Source organism: Rhodnius prolixus, unplaced genomic scaffold (genome assembly GCF_049639745.1).
Source record: "Rhodnius prolixus isolate KJV_2025 unplaced genomic scaffold, Rpr scaffold_6, whole genome shotgun sequence".
NCBI lineage: Eukaryota > Metazoa > Arthropoda > Insecta > Hemiptera > Reduviidae > Rhodnius > Rhodnius prolixus.
This window is the reverse complement of record NW_027411634.1, coordinates 23,698,521-23,721,594: the sequence shown is the minus strand read 5'-3', so window position 1 is coordinate 23,721,594 and position 23,074 is coordinate 23,698,521.

Here is a 23,074-nt window from a genome sequence, read left to right as displayed (position 1 = left end):
CACCAGAAGCCATTTCTTTTGATCAATCAACATTATTCTGACATCATAGTGCGGAATACTTGTCAGTTCCTGAATTTTAGTATTTGACGAGCTAAAGCAGATTCAGCTATCCAATATTCTGCTGTTTATTGTAATAAATCGATTACCATTCACTTTTATTGGAACCTAGGAACCACTTAATCGATACTAAATCATTCATGGCTCGCCCTTTTACGGGCAACAAACTGTAGTATGATTAAACTCAGATCTATTGTTTAAGTTGGTTGTAAAATTATTTAAATCATAATAATTATTGATTATTCCTCAATTCTCTTCTCATAGAGAACTTGAATGAAAAATAAATTAAAAAAAACTAAAGGATCTGTATGGAGTTTTGTTCAGTTAAACGATTCCGTTTTTCCACTGATCTTTCACCATCTCACGGTACGTTTGTCAGTTCCCAAAGTTTTTGTCCAAAGTAAACAACAAGAATGGGATACGGCTTATATAAATCTTCTTCATTCAATCACCCTAATCGTACCTAAAGCAACTAGGAGGACGTGGAAAGAAAAACCTGTGGGCGCTTTACACACCACCACGTAGCGTGCGTATGGGTGCCTAGCGTTGAATCACTTCACACGGTCACGGTAGTTTGTCTCTTGATTCTCACATCCACTCCTATACAAAACTAGCCACCTACAATTCTTAGTTCTTTAATTGATTTGCTAGCCTCCGTGAAAATCTGATATTAAGTTTAGCTTTTGATAAATTGAAGGTATAATGTGAATAGTTTTTTGCTCCACACAAAGCTTCCGTTTGCTAAAATCTTTGAACGAAGGAAAACAAAACAAATCTTTAGATTCTTACTCATTTATTTGGCATTTATTCTTTATTATAGTTTTTTTTTTTTGGCATTGGCTTTCGCCATACAGCCAGCACCGTCTAGGTGCTTATCACTAGAATATTACTCACTCTCCATTCTTATAAATACATTCGCATCACACATTCATCCCTCTACTATATACAACTATTTACATAAACAACAGCTAATGGATGGAACAGTACTCTGTGCTCCTGCCATCCTTATAGCTTCCTCTACAGGGGAACATACTTGGCCCCATTCTCTACTCAGTATACACATCAGACATACCTGTACAACCCTCTACACTACTCTGTACATATGCAGACGACACAGCCATATTAGCCACAAGTACACATCCTTCATCAGCTTCATACAAATTACAGACACACTTACATAAAATAGAATCCTGGGCAAAGAAGTGGCGGATTAAAATGAACCCACAGAAATGCCACGTTTACTCTCCGGCGGGGCTCCTGTCCACCTGTCCTCTTCAACAGCAATCCTTTTCCTTGTACAGATCTGGGTGCGCTACCTTGGGCTCTACATCTCTATATAGATGTTTCTCTAAACGACTCACTTGGAACCCATACACTAGACTTAAAAGAGAAGCAATGACAAAACGTGCGAAACATCTTTACAGATTACTTGGACGACGCTCCAAATTGCCCTTAGAACTCAAACGTTTAACATACAACACTATCCTTAAACCTATGTGGACTTACGGACTAGAGCTGTGGGGTTCAGCCAAATCTACAAACATACGGGACTGTACAATACATTTTAGTCAAAACTCCTCCGACAGATAGCTGACACTCCTTTCTACGGTGACTAACCTCACTCTTCACAACGACCTCAACATTCCCTTCGTACACCAACTCGCCAAGATTAAATATCAAAAATTCCATACTGCTCTCTCTACTTGATCTAATCCTCTCGTACTATCTCTCGCCTCCTCTGAAATCACTAATAATCAATCCTCCTCGCTGACTGAATCGCCAGTGGCCCAGCGACTTTCTCGCAGTCTGAAGACCTAACCATCGTTATTCTCCTATAATGAGTGCTACCGCTGGGTAGTTTCTCTCCTCCTGCTCTTCCTGGACCAGTTCATCATATTTATCTCCTATTTTCACATTGTAAATAGAAAAAAAGAAAAAATTGTCAAAGTTGGGTGTTTTTCAACGGTCTTTTTCGTGCACTTTTTGATGATCAACCCTTATACAACTGTCCTGGACATTTTAATTTTTTACAGATTGTAAATTACTAAATAAATAATTTTTTTTTAAAAAAAAGTTTACTATTTAGCTTTACCTTTGGCGTAAATGAGAAGAATTAGGGAGACTTGTTTTCCATTATGTGTCAGAGATACAACAATCTTTTGAACTCCGGAGGCCAACATTTGTGGTAAAATCATTTTGTTGAAGAGCCGCGGATTCCATCCCACGCGGCCCTACAGATATACGAGGGTCGTTTGAAAAGTCCGTGCAAAGTCAGAGAGATAGCACCACTGGCGCGTATAGTGGTTATGTTTAGTTAGTAGCATCTCTTGGAAGAACACACACCAAGTTTCAGCCAGATCGGTCTATTTCTTTGTGTTTGGCATTCGTTTGAATCGAGGAAGTCGAGTGATTTTCAAAAAATGGACGAAAAAGAATTTCGTGTGTTGATTAAACACTACTTTATGAAAGGCAAAACGCCTCAGGAGACTAAAGAGAAGCTTGATAAACATTATGGTGACTCTGCACCTTCGATTAGAACAGTTTATAAGTGGTTTCAAAATTTTCGGAGTGGCCATATGGGCACAAGTGACGCTGAACGTTCTGGACGCCCTGTTGAGGTTACTACTCCAGAAATCATTGATAAAATCCATGATATGGTGATGGATGACAGAAGAGTGAAGGTGCGTAAGATTGCGTGGGAAAGATTATGGCGACTGTCTTTTGGGGTTCGCAAGGAATAATCCTCATCGACTATCTGGAAAGGGGTAAAACTATTACAGGTGCATATTATTCATCGTTATTGGACCGTTTGAAAACCGAGCTGCAAGAAAAACGCCCACGATTGGCCCACAAAAAAGTCCTTTTCCATCACGACAACGCACCAGCTCACACCTCAGCAGTTGTGGTCGCAAAAATTAATGGAAATAGGGTTCCAACTCGTTTCACATCCCCCCTATTCTCCAGACTTGGCTCCCTCGGACTACTATTTGTTCCCCAATATGAAGAAATGGCTGGCGGGAAAAAGATTTTATTCAAACGAGGAGGTGATTGCAGAAACGAATGGCTATTTTTCAGACTTGGACAAATCCTATTATTCGGAAGGGATCAACAAACTAGAGCAGTGTTGGACGAAGTGTATAAGCCTAAAAGGAGACTATGTTGAAAAATAAAAAAGGTTTACCCCAAAAAATTAAGTAGTTTTTATTTTTGCACGGACTTTTCAAACGACCCTCGTAATTTATAATATGATTCAATTTTTTAATGCAATATAATATTTGTTGAGAAAAAAAGAGGCATCTCCTCGGGGTGTTCAAGGCAATCACAGAACCCAGGCCTGAATTATTATTACTTTATTTTTTGTTAATTTACTGCAAACTACAAGTGAATTTTGCCCTTCATATTAAATAGAATAAGTTTATGAGATCGTAAATGTACTATGAGTGAAGGGTTTCTCTTGAAATGCGCCCTAATCACTTTATTTATTATTTATTGCAATCATATCAATTGATTTTATTACAATTTAGAATTACCAGCTGTTTTCTTGATTTCTTAAAACAAAAATCTTTTTAGATAGAACCAATTAAAATGCCATTTCATTACAATACAAACAATGAAAGATCAAAAATGAATGATAAAAGACAACAATGTAGAATTACAGTTATGAATGTTGAAAGATATAGATTATACTAGTAGGCACGTATAGTTATATTTGCAGGTGAATCCTTAGTAGATGATCTGAAATGGACTATTAATGTAGTCTGCATCACATTTGCATACTAATCACATTAATACACCACACTAGATACACTGGCAACTAATGAATTAATTTAGCAAATTAAAAATGGAAACAGAAAGGTGTTTACGCGATAGAAGTAGAAAGAGGGTTGGTGACAAGAACAGTTATAACATCTCACTGATGGTTTGATTAAGAAAATACTCCAGGATAGAATAGCGGATGTATGTTTTCGTTTTATAATTAAAAAAACTATTATAAAATTAACATAATTTTTCACAAGGCTTATTATTGTATCTATTGTAACATACAGTAGTAATGTCTTCTGAAATTAATTAGTGATGGGCGTTAATATAGAGTGCCACGCTAGAACATTAGCGGAACTAGTCTAAATTATTTTGGGCCAATTAGAACGAACTTCTAGCATTTTCCAATGCTGAACTCACGGTCCTTCTTACTGCTTTATCAGCTGAAGTCCGGCTGCCCATACAAGATGACATTAACGTTCAGGTATTCAGAGATCTTTAGAAACTTGGAACATTTATAAAGTTTAGAAATGGAAGAAATGAGGAAGTATGGAACGTGCTCCAAAGATTTAAAAGTATTTCTCTGCAATGGAGGTTTTAAAAAATGCTTTAAAAATGCTCCACTTTGTTGTAGGCCCATGAAATGATTTCATTCTGTGTTTCAAGTAGAATTTGTTTCGGGAACTTCAAAAGAAAATAAAATGGATGGCCACATTGGGACAAAACATAAAATGCAACTCTTCAAGACTGATACAACGGATAAAAATCCACGACAAAAAGGATGTGGGGCGTAGGAGGTAAGCTAGGACAGGGGTCGTCAAACTTTTTTGGTCATGGATCCCCCTATATAATTTTTCGAAATCTCCATCGACCCCCCATAAAAGTAATTTTTAGTTAATTAAAAATAAAACTATCTATTAGGTACTGTGTTTGTATATTTATTTTATGATTCATTTTATTCGACAGAATAGCAAACTGATTCTTCCACAATGTCACATTATTGTAGGAAAAACTGAAATTAAGACTGTATTTTTCAGACAGTTTTATCCAGCTGTCAAACCAAAAAATTCTTGTGTTTCACGATTTCTAGTGCAACTACTCTAGGAAGTCTGTTAGCCGGTAATTCAAGGATTTTCAAAACGTATCTGAAGTGGAGCCTTAAAGTAAACGTAAATCACCAATTTCAAGAAACAGCATGAAGTTTGGAGTAATTTAAGGCAGGGAATATAATTTCTTAATAAAAAAAAAAACCGCAATAATTTCTCCCAATACCTCATACTGTTTAAACCCCCAAACCTGAGCGGCGTAACAAGAGATAGATCTGAAGACAGTATTAAAAAGTTGGAACTTATGGGACATGGGAACTGTACTCTGAGCAACAAGGACTGACCAGACTGTATTAAGGGCCATTTTAGCCTCACAGACTCTCTCCTTAATATGCGTTTGGAAGGAAAGGCGAGGTGTCAAAGTAACCCCCAAGTATTTGTAAGAATTAACCACATCGGCATATCCCCAAATCTCCAACTTTCCCTGGACGAAAGCCTACCTCCTCTTTTAAAAACAACAATCTTAGATTTCGCCAGATTTACCTCCAAACACTGTTCACATTATAAAAGGGAATATGTTAGTTACCAAATATAACTCTTTAAATTAAGCACATTATGAAATTGAAATGTTGAAGACAAATTTTTTGATATTAATACAAAAAATGGCCAAAGAAATTTGTTTAAAAAGAATCGGCTTAAAGCCATGGATTAGCTGTTATAAATGGCCAAAGAAATTTGTTTAAAAAGAATCGGCTTAAAGCCATGGATTAGCTGTTATAAATGGCCAAAGATATTTGTTTAAAAAGAATCGGCTTAAAGCCATGGATTAGCTGTTATAAATGGCCAAAGATATTTGTTTAAAAAGAATCGGCTTAAAGCCATGGATTAGCTGTTATAAAAATTAAAACAAAAACCAAAAAAATTAGGACAGAAGTGAGTTATATTTACGCAGTTTTAGTATCATCCTTGATAAGCGTTGAAACGGAAATACTTTCCAACATGATGTAATCTAATATTCTAATCAGACATTTCTCTACCTTCTTCCATTTCTGAAATATATTAACAGAATAAATGAATTTACAGTCAATCCATCTCTCATCTTGAATATATTATATTTCTTTTATACTTATAATTAAATATTTTGACATGGTAACTCCCTAATATTGCCTCTCTATTTTGCTCTCTTGTTGTTGTTGTTATTTGTTGTTTATTGTTTTATTTATTGGTATACCCAACATTCCCACCTTTATTATCGGCTTGGAAAATCAAATTTATAACTGCAAAAACAAAACTTCTAATTTTAAAAAAAAAAGAAAAATAATAATTAATAATTTTCTATAAAAACTGTTATTAAGATTAATTTCACTGATAATATTGAATCATTTGCGGCAATTTTTCAATATCTAGTTTTAAAATTTTACATTACTTTCACTTTTTTTGGGAGTGAATTTCCTTTTACGAGGGTCGTTTGAAAAGTCCGTGCAAAAATAAAAACTACTTAATTTTGGGGGGTAAACCTTTTTTATTTTTCAACATAGTCTCCTTTTAGGCTTATACACTTCGTCCAACGCTGCTATAGTTTGTTGATCCCTTCCGAATAATAGGATTTGTCCAAGTCTGAAAAATAGCCATTCGTTTCTGCAATCACCTCCTCGTTTGAATAAAATCTTTTTCCCGCCAGCCATTTCTTCATATTGGGGAACAAATAGTAGTCCGAGCGAGCCAAGTCTGGAGAATAGGGGGGATGTGAAACGAGTTGGAACCCAATTTCCATTAATTTTGCGACCACAACTGCTGAGGTGTGAGCTGGTGCGTTGTCGTGATGGAAAAGGACTTTTTTGTGGGCCAATCGTGGGCGTTTTTCTTGCAGCTCGGTTTTCAAACGGTCCAATAACGATGAATAATATGCACCTGTAATAGTTTTACCCTTTTCCAGATAGTCGATGAGGATTATTCCTTGCGTATCCCAAAAGACAGTCGCCATAATCTTTCCGGCCGAAGGAACGGTCTTCGCCTTTTTTTTGGCGCAGATTCCCCCTTGGTAACCCATTGTTTAGATTGTTCTTTGGTCTCAGGAGTGTAGTGATGTATCCATGTTTCATCCACAGTGACGAAACGACGCTTAAAGTTCTGCGGATTCTTCTGGAACAGCTGCAAATCACTCGACTTCCTCGATTCAAACGAATGCCAAACACAAAGAAATAGACCGATCTGGCTGAAACTTGGTGTGTGTTCTTCCATGAGATGCTACTAACTAAACATAATCTCGATACGCGCCAGTGGTGCTATCTCTCTGACTTTGCACGTACTTTTCAAACGACCCTCGTATTTCCAACGGAAATACCTGTTTGAAATCTTGGCCAAGTTAACAAAATAATATAATAATAAAGTGTCTTTATTTAAATGTTTACAATATAACATATTTGTTTATTTAAATTATATAGTAACAGACAAATACTCATGATCCAAGAACCATCTAATCAGAGATTAAAGCGAACAATTAAATAAAAAGAACAACAAAGAAAAACAAAACCACAAAAGAAATGAAAATAAAATTAATAAGGCAAAATAGTCTCATTACAGACAGAAGCAGAAAAATTAAATGCATTAAACAAAATATTCTTAACTACTGTGAACGAAATTATATAATAAATCATATTTAAAGCTACTTAATACGAGGGTTGGCTGAAAAGTGATGCACAGATGCTAGGAGAGGGGGAAAGAGAAGAGTCATCAAGTTCGGACAGAAAGTATATTAAAGTGCAATTCTTAAGCTTCACAATTATGTATTACTTTTCAATGTAGTCACCATTAACGCTAGTACATTTCTCCCAACGTGAAACAAGTCACTGAAGAATTCTTTTGACTTTTCTTGAATCCAGGACTTGACAGCTGCCTTCACCTCATCGTCTGAGAAGTACTAATTACCCTTGAGGTCTCTCTTGAGTAGAGGATACAAATAAAAATCGCTGGGGGCAAGATCCGGGGAATAAGGAGGGTATGGAATTGGTTCAAACTTCAGTTTTTCCAGAGCCTCTGCAGTTTCGCGCGCGAGGTGTGAGGACGAGTGTTGTCATGTTGCAAGATTATTGGTGCCAAGCTGCCTCTAACACGATAAACTCGACGTCGGAGGTTTCTTAGAGTCTATAAGTACCGAGAAGAATTTACCGTTGCCCCTGGTTCCAGAAAATCTGTCTCATAAATTTGGTGGGCATCCTAAAACACAGACAGAAGAATTTTTTTTGCGGACGGTTGTGTTTTGAACTTTTACGGCCGAGGAGAAGACGCATGTTGATGTTCAGTGCTCTGTCTTTTCTCTTCTGGGTGTCGTAATGATGGACCCATGATTCGTCTCCTGTCACAATATTCAAATGAAAGTCGATAACAGCACGCCGTTTATCTTGCAGTGACATAGCACCAGTACATGCATCCATACTTCGGCGTCTAAAAATACATTGGCTGAACGCAGCGAGTTCAAACTGTGCATACGTAATTAGGGGAAATGTGACTTCCAAATGCCACCTCGCGCGCTTTTTGAAGCTCTTCGATCGCGCTCGGCAAGCATGGGTGCATTACTTTTCAGCCAACCCTCGTATTTAACTTATTTACGGAATAGAGATATAGACATATTTTGGTGATAACAGATACATCTAACAATAGATGAATCAGGTTAAAAAAATAAATAAACATTAAATCTATGAATATGCACTATTGTGCAATCCAGTAACGAAGATCTGGTACACATTGAGAATTTAAAATCATCTAACTTGGACAGCAATTGCAATCGTATCATTTCAAAAGCACATAATAGAAATTCTACGTAATAAATTCACTAGAAAACAGAAAATTGCTTTATCTTTAGGCCATCTGTTGTTAAGATTAATTTCTTTTAATTAATTTTAGTTGTTAAAGTTGCAATCTGAAACAGGTGGTAGCAGCTGTTAACTTAAATCCCGTCTGAAGAAAATGTAAATTCCCAATAATTATAAAGTCTTGTTGATTGGTAGAATGAAATGTGAGACAGGGCTACCAACCTTGGTGCAACACATTTTTGGTGGTTTGCTGTTTAATATCAAGTAACAAATGATTTCCAAAATTTTGTTTGTAACTTGCCCACACAATCAGTGATTCTCTTATTAATAATAATAATCAGCTGATTTAAATCTCAAGATGTGGTAGTAATTACAAACGAGACAGCTGTGTAATTAATATGTAAAATTATCAATTAATTCCAACGTACACACAGAGAAGATGTTACAGGAAAATAAGAAGCTGTAAAATAAATTAATTACTCAAAATTACAAAAAGTGTACATAGTATGTTTTTAGTGTGATAATAAGCGTGTTGATACTTGTTAATGTCAAATATTACTCTCGTTAAAAATTCGCTTTAATACCGAGTTGCAGGTGTTTTCTTACATTTTGGGAACATCCCTCTTCCTTTCAGTTCTCAACTTTCTATTTTATCTGTCCAAAAAATCGTTCACTAATATTCTGGAAACACAACACTTTTAACTCGAAGAAGTGTCATTAATTTATTGTTATCTACACTACTAACTACTAAACTCGAGAAGGCAAATGTTTCGTTACAAACGAGCCAATAATAATCATACTTGTATATTTTCATTACAGATATAAAAACGGAAATGATGCCTTTCTAAAACTTGTTACAACCTTCTCTGTATAAGAACGATTCTTTACCAACTTCCAATTGTGTTTTTGAAATTTTGTCTATAAACTGCCTCTTATTTTTACTATATTAATGATTTAAATAATTTGTTTAAAGTAAACACTACTTTCTCTTGCAAAATAGGTACCTCCATGGATAGGTGAGAAGGTGTTAATATGGGACACAACAGAATTTAAAATCTACTCTGAAGTAAAATCATAGACATACATTATTTATCTTTGTACATTTAGAGTCCTGAGTGAATCACAGCAAGGAGTCTGGAGTTACACTGAAAAAATTTGTCGTGGTGCCATATTGGATTTTCAGAAAGTGTGGTCGTAATTATAGGACACACATAATAATTATAGTTAATGTTCTCCTTTCTCCATGAATTGTAAAAATAAGCCTTAAATATGCCACAAAACTATATTTTACACGCAATTATCGTACCATTAATGATAAAAATTAGGGTGTAATCAGTTTTCTTCAGAGAAATGTCAAGACATGATAGGTGTGAACTGGACACAAAAGTCACCAACTAATGACTCCTTTTCACAAGCAGTGCATTCCATGTGAGCTCAACGACAACAAATTAATGCACATTTCTCCGCAAAAAATTCAATCCGCATCTTCATTATCTGGTGTCAAAATTTTGGGGTGAAGTGGACAAATCCGATTCACCAAAACAAAAATCTCTTTGTTTTGGTAATAGGCGATGCAATGTTGACTTTGAGTCCCTGAAGTGAAGTGCAGCTTCTCGAATTGCAAGTTTTTTCTCCCTTACAGTTTTAATAGCATCAACCATTTCATCCCAGTCTTTACGTTTGCCTTTCGGCGATGGTCCTAATTTTGTTCTAGGCATATCTTTTTAGGCCCTTTATAGTACCCTGTAGAAGAAAATATATATTTATAAGACCCTAGTTTCGTCCTCAGTGCCACTTTTCACACTTGTTCGGCAGACGATTAACGAGGTTGTTACATGGGGACAACGCTGTCCCATAATACCACCATACACCGCCTACAATATAACCTCATTTTTTTCCCCAATATACATTCATATTTGAAATCCATAATACTGGCAATTAAAACTCTCTACTTTCTACATTTTTACTGTCTAAGGGAAATTATTCCAACTTTCCTCGGTATTAACCAAAAGCAGAGGAAAATCAACTTTAAACTTTTTAGCATTGACAAAATCAACACGGTCCTCTCTTGGACTAAGCTGCCTTCTGCAGCAGACAAAGCCTACCCCAAAGAGTAGTAAGGCACCAAAAACTAACAGATAGCACTACAGGGTTTCACAAAAACAGGGATGTCCCAAATACCAACCCCGTCCCAAATTACCAACTTCTCCTCTACCAGCATGAGTGTACAATTTGTATAAATTTTTTTTAAGAAAATCTGAGAGCTTGTTTTCAATTGAACAATCGTGTTCAACAGTTGTGTGCATTTGTTAATGAGATTTACTTTGAAATCATTTAGGGTTATTGAATAATATTTAATTTATATTTTCCTAGTTATTTCATTTATGTTTAAATGTTGTATTTTTTGGGAGGAAAAAAGTAAATTATTTTAAGCGCTATATTTAGTAATGTAGCTCACTTTTGTGGAACTTAATAAAATAGAGATTAAAAATAATAAATAATAAAAATTAGACGGTTTTCTACAAACTATTTTTTAGATCTCAGGTTCTAAACACTAATATTTTCGGTGAAAAAACTATTCCAAAAATTTGGCATGATTGCTATTCTTCCCTGACCTCGGAACAAAAAATAATCATAAAAAACAAAATGTATTATTAACACAATGAATAGATTTTTGAACAATCTTGATTCTTTGAATAATATTCTAATTTATAAGGAATAATATTTTACATTTAAATGAATAATTTGTCCGAACTATGAGGGACATATTTGTAGTACTCGACATTATTGAACAGCAGGTGAATTTTTTTGTTGGTGTTTATAAGTGCATGAACTAGAATAATGAAAGTGAAGTCCCCTTCACCAGTTCTCAGACAACTACAAAAGAAGAGACATTGTCATCTGCTTTGGCTATGTCTTCACGTCAAAATGGACACCTTTATCCATGGCGTTCTTCTTCTTCTTCTTTTTTGTCCCCTGGATTCATTTAAATACAAATTTATTACCGGAAAGACTCATTGTGTAGGTGTGTTGGGTATAGTGCTCATCTGCGTATCATCTTTGACAGTTATGGATCTCTGTTTTTACTTTCGAATCATATATAATAGGCAATGTTGGACCGACTTTTTTTGCTTCATGATGTTAATTTCCATCACTTGGATACAGTTTCTACAAATGGTTTTTGATCTTAGTAATAATATATTCCTTACTAAATTCCAAGTTTTTAACTCCATTTGTCGTTCAGTGGTATGTTATGCTGCCCAGGTCTGGGGATTTCAAAGGTATGATGTTGTAGAGAGTCTCCAAAGATTTTTTATTAAAAAATTATTTGCACTTCCCTCATCTTCGCCTAATTATATGTTATATATTGAGACCGCTGTGGACCTGTTGGAGGTATTTACTTTGAAACTCCATTTTAAATATATTTTAAGAGTCTTAGATCTCCCCCAGTGCCGCTTAACGAGAATCTTAGCGTTGGAGATTATCAATAAAAAGATTTTCTGGTTTCGACATTGGATAGACTTGGCTCAGAAGTATTCCTGCGATTTTGTGGCCTCTGTGGAAAATATACCTGCGTGGAAGGATCAATTAGCCTCCCTGTTGATTAAGATGAAAGCAGCTCATCGTCGGGAGCTTCTGGATCGCGTCTCTCTCTCGTCCCGCTTTCTTTTATACAGAGAGCTTGACCACTCATTTAGCCTTTGTCACTTGAATGAGGATCATTCCTTGGGTCTAACTCTAACTGAACTCCGCTGGATCTTTAAGTTAAGATGTGAGCTTGTCTACCTGAATCATACGCCATGGCTGCCTAGGGAGATTGAACTTTGTTCTCTTTGTAATTCAAGGTGCATTGAGGACGTGGTTCACTTTCTTGGTGACTGCTCAATTCTTTCTGAGATCCGGAGACTCTATCTCGGACGTTCAGTACTTACGAGAGAACAATTGATTTCTTTCCTAAATGGAACGCGAAATTGTAAACCTCTTATTAAATATGCTCGCCATGCCTGGTCTTATCGTTATCAGTTGGTTCAGGAGTTTAATTATTAATTTATAATTCTGTTATATATTGGTTATTTCGTTTTATTTTTATTTCTAGGTCGGTTATATTTTTTGTTTATTATTACTATTATTATTATTTGGTTTATTTGTTTTTCTTTTCTCTTTGTATTATAGTAACATCGACTCCGGCTGACGGATTTTCCAAGCCGTACAATATTTTCATTTTGTAATTTGTAAATATTTCATATGAAGAATAAATATTATTATTATTATTATTAATATATACCTTAATTTCCTACCTGAATAGGTATACTATACGGTGTTCTTTCAAAATACAAAACTTCAGGAAGAAATTATTGTGTCCTAAGCTCGTTGATATCGGCGACTTGTCAAAGATAAAGCCATCATTCCGCACGTATTTATGTATTGTAGAATTTCAGATCGTGCACAAAACGTGCGGATACAATTACGGAAAATAGGAGACAAGTGTTTAAGAGGATGAACCGAATCGTTTTTACAGAGTTAGATTTGCTGTCAATAAGAAATGGTATTCTGTAGCTGAGAGCAAATTAACAATGTTTGTTAATCAATAGATCAATCAATTCGTTCTATTTAAAAATAAATGGAAAAACGCCATGTTTTTAAAAATAATAAACTCGTTATATTTTAATAACAGAATTTTTATTAGTTACAATTAAATAAACGAAATTGACTTTTAAATTCATTGCATACTTTTTTAAAGCCACACTTAAGTTTTTTTAAAGATAATTAGTATTATCACTTAAAATAAGAATATGTTTATTGAAAGATTTTTACGAAGAAAATTTCACAACTGTCTTGATAAAGACAAAAAATTTGTCGAAACGTTAACTATTGTAAATTATAGAAAAACTATGCTTCTTTTATTAGACCAAATCTCAATATTTTGAAAAAAAAAAAATAACCTCAGAATTGGGTATAAGTTGCGAAAGTATTAAAATAAATGTTTTGTCACACTTCTTAAATATTTAAATTGCAATGTTTTTTTTTTAAAACTAGGAAAAATTGCACGCAATTACTGCAGATATTGAATTTGGGCATTGTTGCAGTAAATGCAGTTATTTGCGGTGCATGGATACAGATGCCGCCTTTACCTTTAGGTGAGCAGACTAACCTTAGTTTTTCTCTTCTTAGAAGCCTCTGCAGTTCACCATCAAGCAAGAAAAAAAAAAAAACGATTCAAAGGCCAGGGTAAAGAGAAGCCCAATTTACTTTAGATCAGTGGTTTCCAAAGTGGTTCCTTCGGACCCCCAGGGGTCCCGGTATCATTCAGGGGGTCCGTGGAAAATTAAAATTGATTTGGGGGGATCCTGAACAACGTCAGGGGGTCCGCGCAAGGTTTAATATAAAATGTGATCCATTTTTATTATTATGGAAATTAGGGAATAACAAGGTGACCAATTAAATTTAATCAAAACTAAAAGCATAATATCTGTGGTTGTTGCAAAACGTTTTCTGTAAAGCCAAACTTGGGAAGAAGAGAATGTTCTCAGTTTCCAAATCTTTAGAAATTGCAAAATAGGGATGAAAATTTGCTTGCTTACTGTCGAACACTTAACGGCTCTTCATTCAGTCCTGAACCAAAGATTACTCGTGGGGATTTGCGGTAGCTACTCACAAACATTGAGCCGGATATAAATACACTCATAACATCTCATCACGTTCATCCAAATTATTAATTTTATTTTAAACAAAAGTTATAATTTCAATAAATACTTCTTCAACGAAATGTTTTTTTAAATTGGTAATTTTTACACTATGCATTTATGTAGCTTTTTTACTTGGGGGTCCGAGGGCAAGTTTTGACTATAAAAAGGGGTCCATGGGCAAGTTTTGACCATAAAAAGGGGTCCATGGGCAAGTTTTGACTATAAAAAGGGGTCCATGGGCAAGTTTTGACTATAAAAAGGGGTCCATGGGCAAGTTTTGACCATAAAAAGGGGTCCATGGGTAAGTTTTGACCATAAAAAGGGGTCCATGGGCAAGTTTTGACTATAAAAAGGGGTCCATGGGCAAGTTTTGACCATAAAAAGGGGTCCATGGGCAAGTTTTGACCATAAAAAGGGGTCCATGGGCAAGTTTTGACTATAAAAAGGGGTCCATGGGCAAGTTTTGACCATAAAAAGGGATCCATGGGCAAGTTTTGACTATAAAAAGGGGTCCATGGGCAAGTTTTGACCATAAAAAGGGGTCCATGGGCATGTTTTGACTATAAAAAGGGGTCCATGGGCAAGTTTTGACCATAAAAAGGGGTCCATGGGCATGTTTTGACTATAAAAAGGGGTCCATGGGCAAGTTTTGACTATAAAAAGGGGTCCATGGGCAAGTTTTGACTATAAAAAGGGGTCCATGGGCAAGTTTTGACTATAAAAAAAGGTCCATGGACAAGTTTTGACTATAAAAAGGGGTCCATGGGCAAGTTCTGACTATAAAAAGGGGTCCATGGACAAGTTTTGACCATAAAAAGGGGTCCATGGGCAAGTTTTGACTATAAAAAGGGGTCCATGGGCAAGTTTTGACTATAAAAAGGGGTCAATGGGTCAAAAAAGTTTGGGAACCACTGCTTTAGACGATAAATCGTCTAAAAATAATTACACATTACAATAGAGTCCGCTTAAACAATTTAGGTGTTGTTAGATGGTTGTACCACCTTGACAACAAAAAAGCATAAAACAAAATGTTGCATCTGTGCATTTATGTAAAAAGGAATAATATTCATCTCTTAAATTCTAAATTTTGGGAACTAAGAGATTAATATAATATCCATAAAAATAAAACCAAAATAGAATCTTGCCTTTCTTGTACTTCTGCATTCAATGGATCCTATTAGATGGTACGTTTTGAATCACTTGTTATTGATTGCATAATTTACTGATTTGTAATAAATCGAGCGTAGCATTGCCTAGAGGCTGTGGAGTACATCCGGCAGCTGATTCTTCCAAACAGTAATAAAAAAAAAAAAGTATCAAACAGAATTTACAGCTTAGGAACATTTACACAGGGTTTTAACCTTGAATAGATAAATAATTTTAGATGTTTTGAAAATTTAATAATCATTTAGAAATATCAGAGATTATGGAACAATAATTTCTTCTAAACTGTTGAAATATTGGATACATCAGAAACAATTTACTCGTTCTAGAAAAACAATAAATTATTAAAAAATATGAAATACGAAGACTATGTAGAATACGTTAATCTGTTTTTTGACCTTCGGCTAGATTTCAGCTTGTGCTACTTGAACTTAGACAAAAGCATTGATGTGTTTTTGTGGTGGGCGACAGGTGTATTATATAGACTAAGATACTGATTCTAGTCATCACAATTTATCAGATACACCTGCCTTGCAAGTTACTACATCTAGTAGATCGTAACAATTTGTCAAAACAATCGCCTAAATTGTCGTTTACTTTATTTACACGTAGAAGGGCATTTTAGGTTTTTCTGTCTTTTGGTGTACCACGAAATACTATTTGTTTTTCCCCTTTTTCTTATTGAAAATGCGTTAATAACTTTCTGCAGTGATTTAAAAAAATCTTGCACCATCTTATTTAAAATTTCTTACAAATTTTTACATCATTTTCTTCAAATTAATCATGAATTTTATTTAAATTCTTTTAATTTCTATTTTTTAGCATTCTCACTTATAATGAAAAAAAACCCAATGTATGAATAGATGTTTTAATGAAACTTCAGCAGTTTAAAATTTAACGCTGATGAATATTTTGTACTGAAAGGTACAAAACAGAAAGGTTATTATGCAGTTGAACCAAACTTTGTGGGGAAACATTATTTATTTGGGCACCATAAGCAAACTGCTTCTAGAGACTGCTAGATCAGCAATCGGCCAGACTAATATCGTTGCAGTTTAATTACAAATACATATAAGTATTAACAAAATCAAAAGGTGATAGTTGGGACTCAAGATTGAGCGTATTTAAATCGATTGCACGTAGTTTAATACTGTTTAGAGTATCGATTGTAATTGCATGGGTCAACTTCTTGCTATGAGTGTATACTCTAAAAGCAATAAAATATTATTATTATTATTATTACTGTTAAGAGCACAAATGAGGAGTTAAAGGTACGTCGACTTTGTAGGAAAGGATTCATCTGATCTACTGTACAGATTGTTTCAACCATCTCGAAGTACCCCTGACTACATTTTTAGAACCGAATTTAGAATGACTCGAATTTTGCTGCAAATTATGTAAATTGTTGTCAGTACTAAATTTGCTGACCATATTATGCATAAGATAGTCGCGTATCTGTTTTTTTTAAAAAGACATTTAGAGCTAAGAACTGCTTCAGTGAAATGTAATTTGGATTTTCTTTTAAGCAATTTATTGGGCAAATATGTTGTTATTTTGGAAAAATCTACTTTCATTGAGCTCGCAAATAAGAGATTTTGTCCGTAACTAGTTGTCAGATGATCAAAAACTTCGCTAAATTCTGATGCCTACATGACCACTTTGGCACCCACTATGATTAGAAATATTAATTAGACCTGGTTTATTCTCTTATCATTTGTTGATATTGGACGTGGTTTCTACAAACCAAAAACCCTGGAGCAGAACGTTTAATGTTTAAAAAACTGTACGGAAGGTTTCTTGAAAACAAAATTAACCTGCCTTCTTTAGGAAAAACAAAAAAAAAAAAAAGGATATTTTGGGGAGCTACAAGCTGGGATTCATACCTAAATGAAAGCACTTATTCATCTGCACAATCTCAATACAGATCATTCGTTAATATTTGCCTTAAGTCAGTTTCAAAACAAATGTAGGAGCGACGCCAATTGCTACACCAAGATGTAAATGAATGCTTTGCTTCCTTATTTTTCATCTTACCACCAACACGATTTCAGGATTAACTAACGAATTTGCTATTGCAAAGGATCAAAGAAAAGATTAGTGAATTTTCCACTCATAACAAATAAGTGGCGCAAAATGGTTTCCAAACTTTTCATTAACTATCTAACATTATCCAGTTCCGTACTCGAACACGCCAAATTCTGAACTCAAAATGTACTTGAGAAAGAGATGAGAAGAATTTTAGGTGCTAGTTTAAGTAGTTGTTTTAGATGTGCTCACTGTTCCGCCAATAGTTTGTTTATTTGGTGGCTAGTTTGCTTTCAAATGTCAGCCTTATACTTATTGATGTAGAATGACTTTGATTCCCTTTAAATTCAAATTACAAATATTAAAGTTTCATTGGGAAAAAAATAAAATGGTTACTATTAGATAAACGTTTGTAAAAATTCAGAAATAAGAGCGATAAAACGTAGCGTTACTCACCGACCAATAAAAAGTACAAATTTAGTCACCAGCGTGACACTTCCTGTAACCACTACAACCTGGAACGAAAGTAAAAGTGGATCATGAACGACTGGAGCGACAAATTACAGCTTTTATATTATTGCATTTTTTCTTTTTTTAACTTTTAATAATAACTAAGACTTACCTCATCCAAACAGAATTAACTAAATTGTGTTGAGTTAAAAAGCTTGCCCGCAGTGTGGAAGAGGCCCACAAAAGGCACCTTATAAAAGCTTACTTACCATTCTGATAATGTAGGGGAGCATATTGAAAAATTGTTGAACCCAGACACTGTCAATTCAGCTCATGTTCTGTATAAATACAAGGGTCGTTTGAAAAGTCTGTGCAAAAATAAAAACTACTTAATTTTTTGGGGTAAACCTTTTTTATTTTTCAACATAGTCTCCTTTTAGGCTTATACACTTTGTCCAACGCTGCTCTAGTTTGTTGATCCCTTCTGAATAGGATTTGTCCAAGTCTGAAAAATAGCCATTCGTTTCTGCAATCACCTCCTCGTTTGAATAAAATCTTTTTCCTGCCAGCCATTTCTTCATATTGGGGAACAAATAGTAGTCCGAGGGAGCCAAGACTGGAGAATAGGGGGGGGGATGTGAAACGAGTTGGAACCCTATTTCCATTAATTTTGCGACCACAACTGCTGAGGTGTGAGCTGGTGCGTTGTCGTGATGGAAAAGGACTTTTTTGTGGGCCAATCGTGGGCGTTTTTCATGCAGCTCGGTTTTCAAACGGTCCAATAACGATGAACAATATGCACCTGTAATAGTTTTACCCTTTTCTAGATAGTCGATGAGGATTATTCCTTGCGAATCCCAAAAGACAGTCGCCATAATCTTTCCGGCCGAAGGAACGGTCTTCGCCTTTTTTGGCGCAGATTCCCCCTTGGTAACCCATTGTTTAGATTGTTCTTTGGTCTCAGGAGTGTAGTGATGTATCCATGTTTCATCCACAGTGACGAAACGACGCTTAAAGTCCTGCGGATTCTTCTGGAACAGCTGCAAACCGTCCTTGCAACACTTCACACGATTTCGTTTTTGGTCAAGCGTGAGCAATCGCGGCACCCATCTTGCGGATAGCTTTGTCATGTCCAAATGTTGATGCAAAATATTATGTACCTGTTCATTCGAGATGCCCACAGCACTAGCAATTTCACGCACCTTCACTCTTCTGTCATCCATCACCATATCATGGATTTTATCAATGATTTCTGGAGTAGTAACCTCAACAGGGCGTCCAGAACGTTCAGCGTCACTTGTGCCCATATGGCCACTCCGAAAATTTTGAAACCACTTATAAACTGTTCTAATCGAAGGTGCAGAGTCACCATAATGTTTATCAAGCTTCTCTTTAGTCTCCTCAGGCGTTTTGCCTTTCATAAAGTAGTGTTTAATCAACACACGAAATTCTTTTTCGTCCATTTTTTGAAAATCACTCGACTTCCTCGATTTAAACGAATGCCAAACACAAAGAAATAGTAGACCAATCTGGCTGAAACTTGGTGTGTGTTCTTCCAAGAGATGCTACTAACTAAACATAACCTCGATACTCGCCAGTGGTGCTATCTCTCTGACTTTGCACGGACTTTTCAAACGACCCTCGTATGTAACATGCATTTTGAAATTAAGACATTTTCTTTCAATATAAGTAAAAACTTATACGTATGTAACTTTGGTCTGCATAAGATAATTCATTTATTATCTTATCTGTACTGGTATTTATTAATTTTTGGTTTCTTTATAAATTCTATGTTACTGAAATGTAACACCATCACCACCATGCTCCTTTGTATGGGGTCTTCCCCTATATAATAAATAAATAAAATTGAATTGAAAAAATTAAAATGAAATTTGTTATTGCCTCTGATATTAACTGGTTGTTCAATAATAAGAAACATTCTATCATACCGTCAACCAAATTTGCATGATTCTGTTTACAGAATATCATATTTATTTCAATAGCTTTAAATATTTTAACGTCATCATAAGTCTGCTCTTCAGGTAGAACCTCGGATAGTGGAAATGACTGGATGTTCTTTTTAGAAATCTGTTATTTTTAACATAGGGCTAACTCCTCTCCCATTCAACCTACATCGATTTTACTGTGTAAAAGACACTTCTACATAAAATTCATAATCGAATGACACCTCATTCATGAAAATCGGTTCACGCGTTTAGGCGCTACGTTGTTTACAAAAAAAGGTAACAAGAACAACAACAATTTCTGAAAATGCCGTTTTTGCCTATTTTCAGCAACGTATTTCTCGAAATCTATTAGATCTAGGTTGTTGCAAAGAAACAAAAAAAAAATTACAGTTATAAAGGAGGATTTGCCCTATATTTTGAAGAAAATTTGGGAATTTTATCTTTTATAGAAAAAGAGAAAAAATTTGTCAAAGTTGGGTGTTTTTCAACGTTATGCTTTTTCGTGCACTTTTTGACTATACAACTGTTCTACCGGACAGTTTTAATTCGTAATTTATTCTTTATTTTTAGAAATAATGTTTTATTTGACATTTAGAAGGCGCGTACTTCATTTTAGAAGGTCTGAGAAAATAGAAAGCCAACACCATTGGCTTGTCTCTATAAAATCTCACAGGTAGCAAGTCAACTTCCAGAGTTGGCTGGAATACATTACGTCAAGAATTGTGGGAACTAAACAATTAGTGAAAATTCCTAAAGTTATGGCAACTCTTGCATTAAAACTATGAGAATCACTGAAGAAATGTTCATTTTGTTTCATAGCAGACTTAACAAAATGGCTACTTCTCCTAAAATCTGTACTTTATTGTAATTTAAGAACGTCAAATCTTTCGGAGCCTTTTTTAGTAAGGCTGCTGGACTCCGAAGCGGAGCTTTCTCTTGTCACAGACAACTGGCTCATCCTGTGTCCTTTATTCTTCTCTTCCGCTGTTTGTAAAGTATTGGTTACTTGATACAGGTAACTGAACACTCGAATCCTCATTTCTACCATTTTTTATTGTGCACAGGCATTTTTACGAAGCAGTCAGCACAGTTCTTAATGAGTAATCGTAATTTAAATACTAAACTGAAAGATACGCGTACTTAAATGTATTTCTATTTACATAAAAATAATTTCAAAGAGTATTATTTTAAATTTTACATTAATTATCATAAAAAAACAGTTTTATAACTCAACGAAACTATTAAATTAAAAACATAAAAATGATTTAAAGTTATAACCCTGAATTTGATGTGGTAAATGCATCGGAATATTAATAATTTTTTGGCCATTTAGTAAATTGTTATTTCATAATGTTGCCAACGAATGAGTAAATGTGTTTTTGTGAGTGTGTATCATAAATATTCTTCACTGTCTCAGTATAATTAATAGATAATCCATTATGAATTTATTATAAGATATAAATTATGTTTTTAAAAAAATGGCAGATGGTCCTACGTCATATTATTAGTTATATTATATTAACATGTTACAGAATACTTAATTAATTTTTTGATTTTTCCACTTGATTATGTAAATTAACACGAAATCTTATAGAAATAGAGCGGTCAATAAACTCTTTGGTCTATTAGAAGTTTTATATAAGAGGGTCGTTTGAAAAGTCCGTGCAAAAATAAAAACTACTTAATTTTTTGGGGTAAACCTTTTTTATTTTTCAACATAGTCTCCTTTTAGGCTTATACACTTCGTCCAACGCTGCTCTAGTTTGTTGATCCCTTCCGAATAATAGGATTTGTCCAAGTCTGAAAAATAGCCATTCGTTTCTGCAATCACCTCCTCGTTTGAATAAAATCTTTTTCCCGCCAGCCATTTCTTCATATTGGGTAACAAATAGTAGTCCGAGGGAGCCAAGTCTGGAGAATAGGGGGGATGAGAAACGAGTTGGAACCCTATTTCCATTAATTTTGCGACCACAACTGCTGAGGTGTGAGCTGGTGCGTTGTCGTGATGGAAAAGGACCTTTTTGTGGGCCAATCGTGGGCGTTTTTCTTGCAGCTCGGTTTTCAAACGGTCCAATAACGATGAACAATATGCACCTGTAATAGTTTTACCCTTTTCCAGATAGTCGATGAGGATTATTCCTTGCGTATCCCAAAAGACAGTCGCCATAATCTTTCCGGCCGAAGGAACGGTCTTCGCCTTTTTTGGCGCAGATTTCCCTCTTGGTAACCCATTGTTTAGATTGTTCTTTGGTCTCAGGAGTGTAGTGATGTATCCATGTTTCATCCAAAGTGACGAAACGACGCTTAAAATCCTGCGGATTTTTCTGGAACAGCTGCAAACCGTCCTTGCAACACATCGCACGATTTCGTTTTTGGTCAAGCGTGAGCAATCGCGGCACCCATCTTGCGGTTAGCTTTGTCATGTCCAAATGTTGATGCAAAATATTATGTACCCGTTCATTCGAGATGCCCACAGCACTAGCAATCTCACGCACCTTCACTCTTCTGTCATCCATCACCATATCATGTATTTTAACAATGATTTCTGGAGTAGTAACCTCAACAGGGCGTCCAGAACGTTCAGCGTCACTTGTGCCCATATGGCCACTCCGAAAATTTTGAAACCACTCATAAACTGTTCTAATCGAAGGTGCAGAGTCACCATAATGTTTATCAAGCTTCTCTTTAGTCTCCTGAGGCGTTTTACCTTTCATAAAGTAGTGTTTAATCAACACACGAAATTCTTTTTCGTCCATTTTTTGAAAATCACTCGACTTCCTCGATTCAAACGAATGCCAAACACAAAGAAATAGGCCGATCTGGCTGGAACTTGGTGTGTGTTCTTCCAAGAGATGCTACTAACTAAACATAACCTCGATACGCGCCAGTAGTGCTATCTCTCTGACTTTGCACGGACTTTTCAAACGACCCTCGTATTTTTTGGCTAAGGCTAAATATGGACTTATGAGGCTGAATCAATAGATTCATTGAAATTTATTTTAATTCCCTCGACTCTTTCTTGAAATAAAACAACCTGCTGTCGGTTTACTGAACATTAAGAACAAAATGAAGTCTCTTGATTAGTTCATTTAGAGAGAAACTAAATA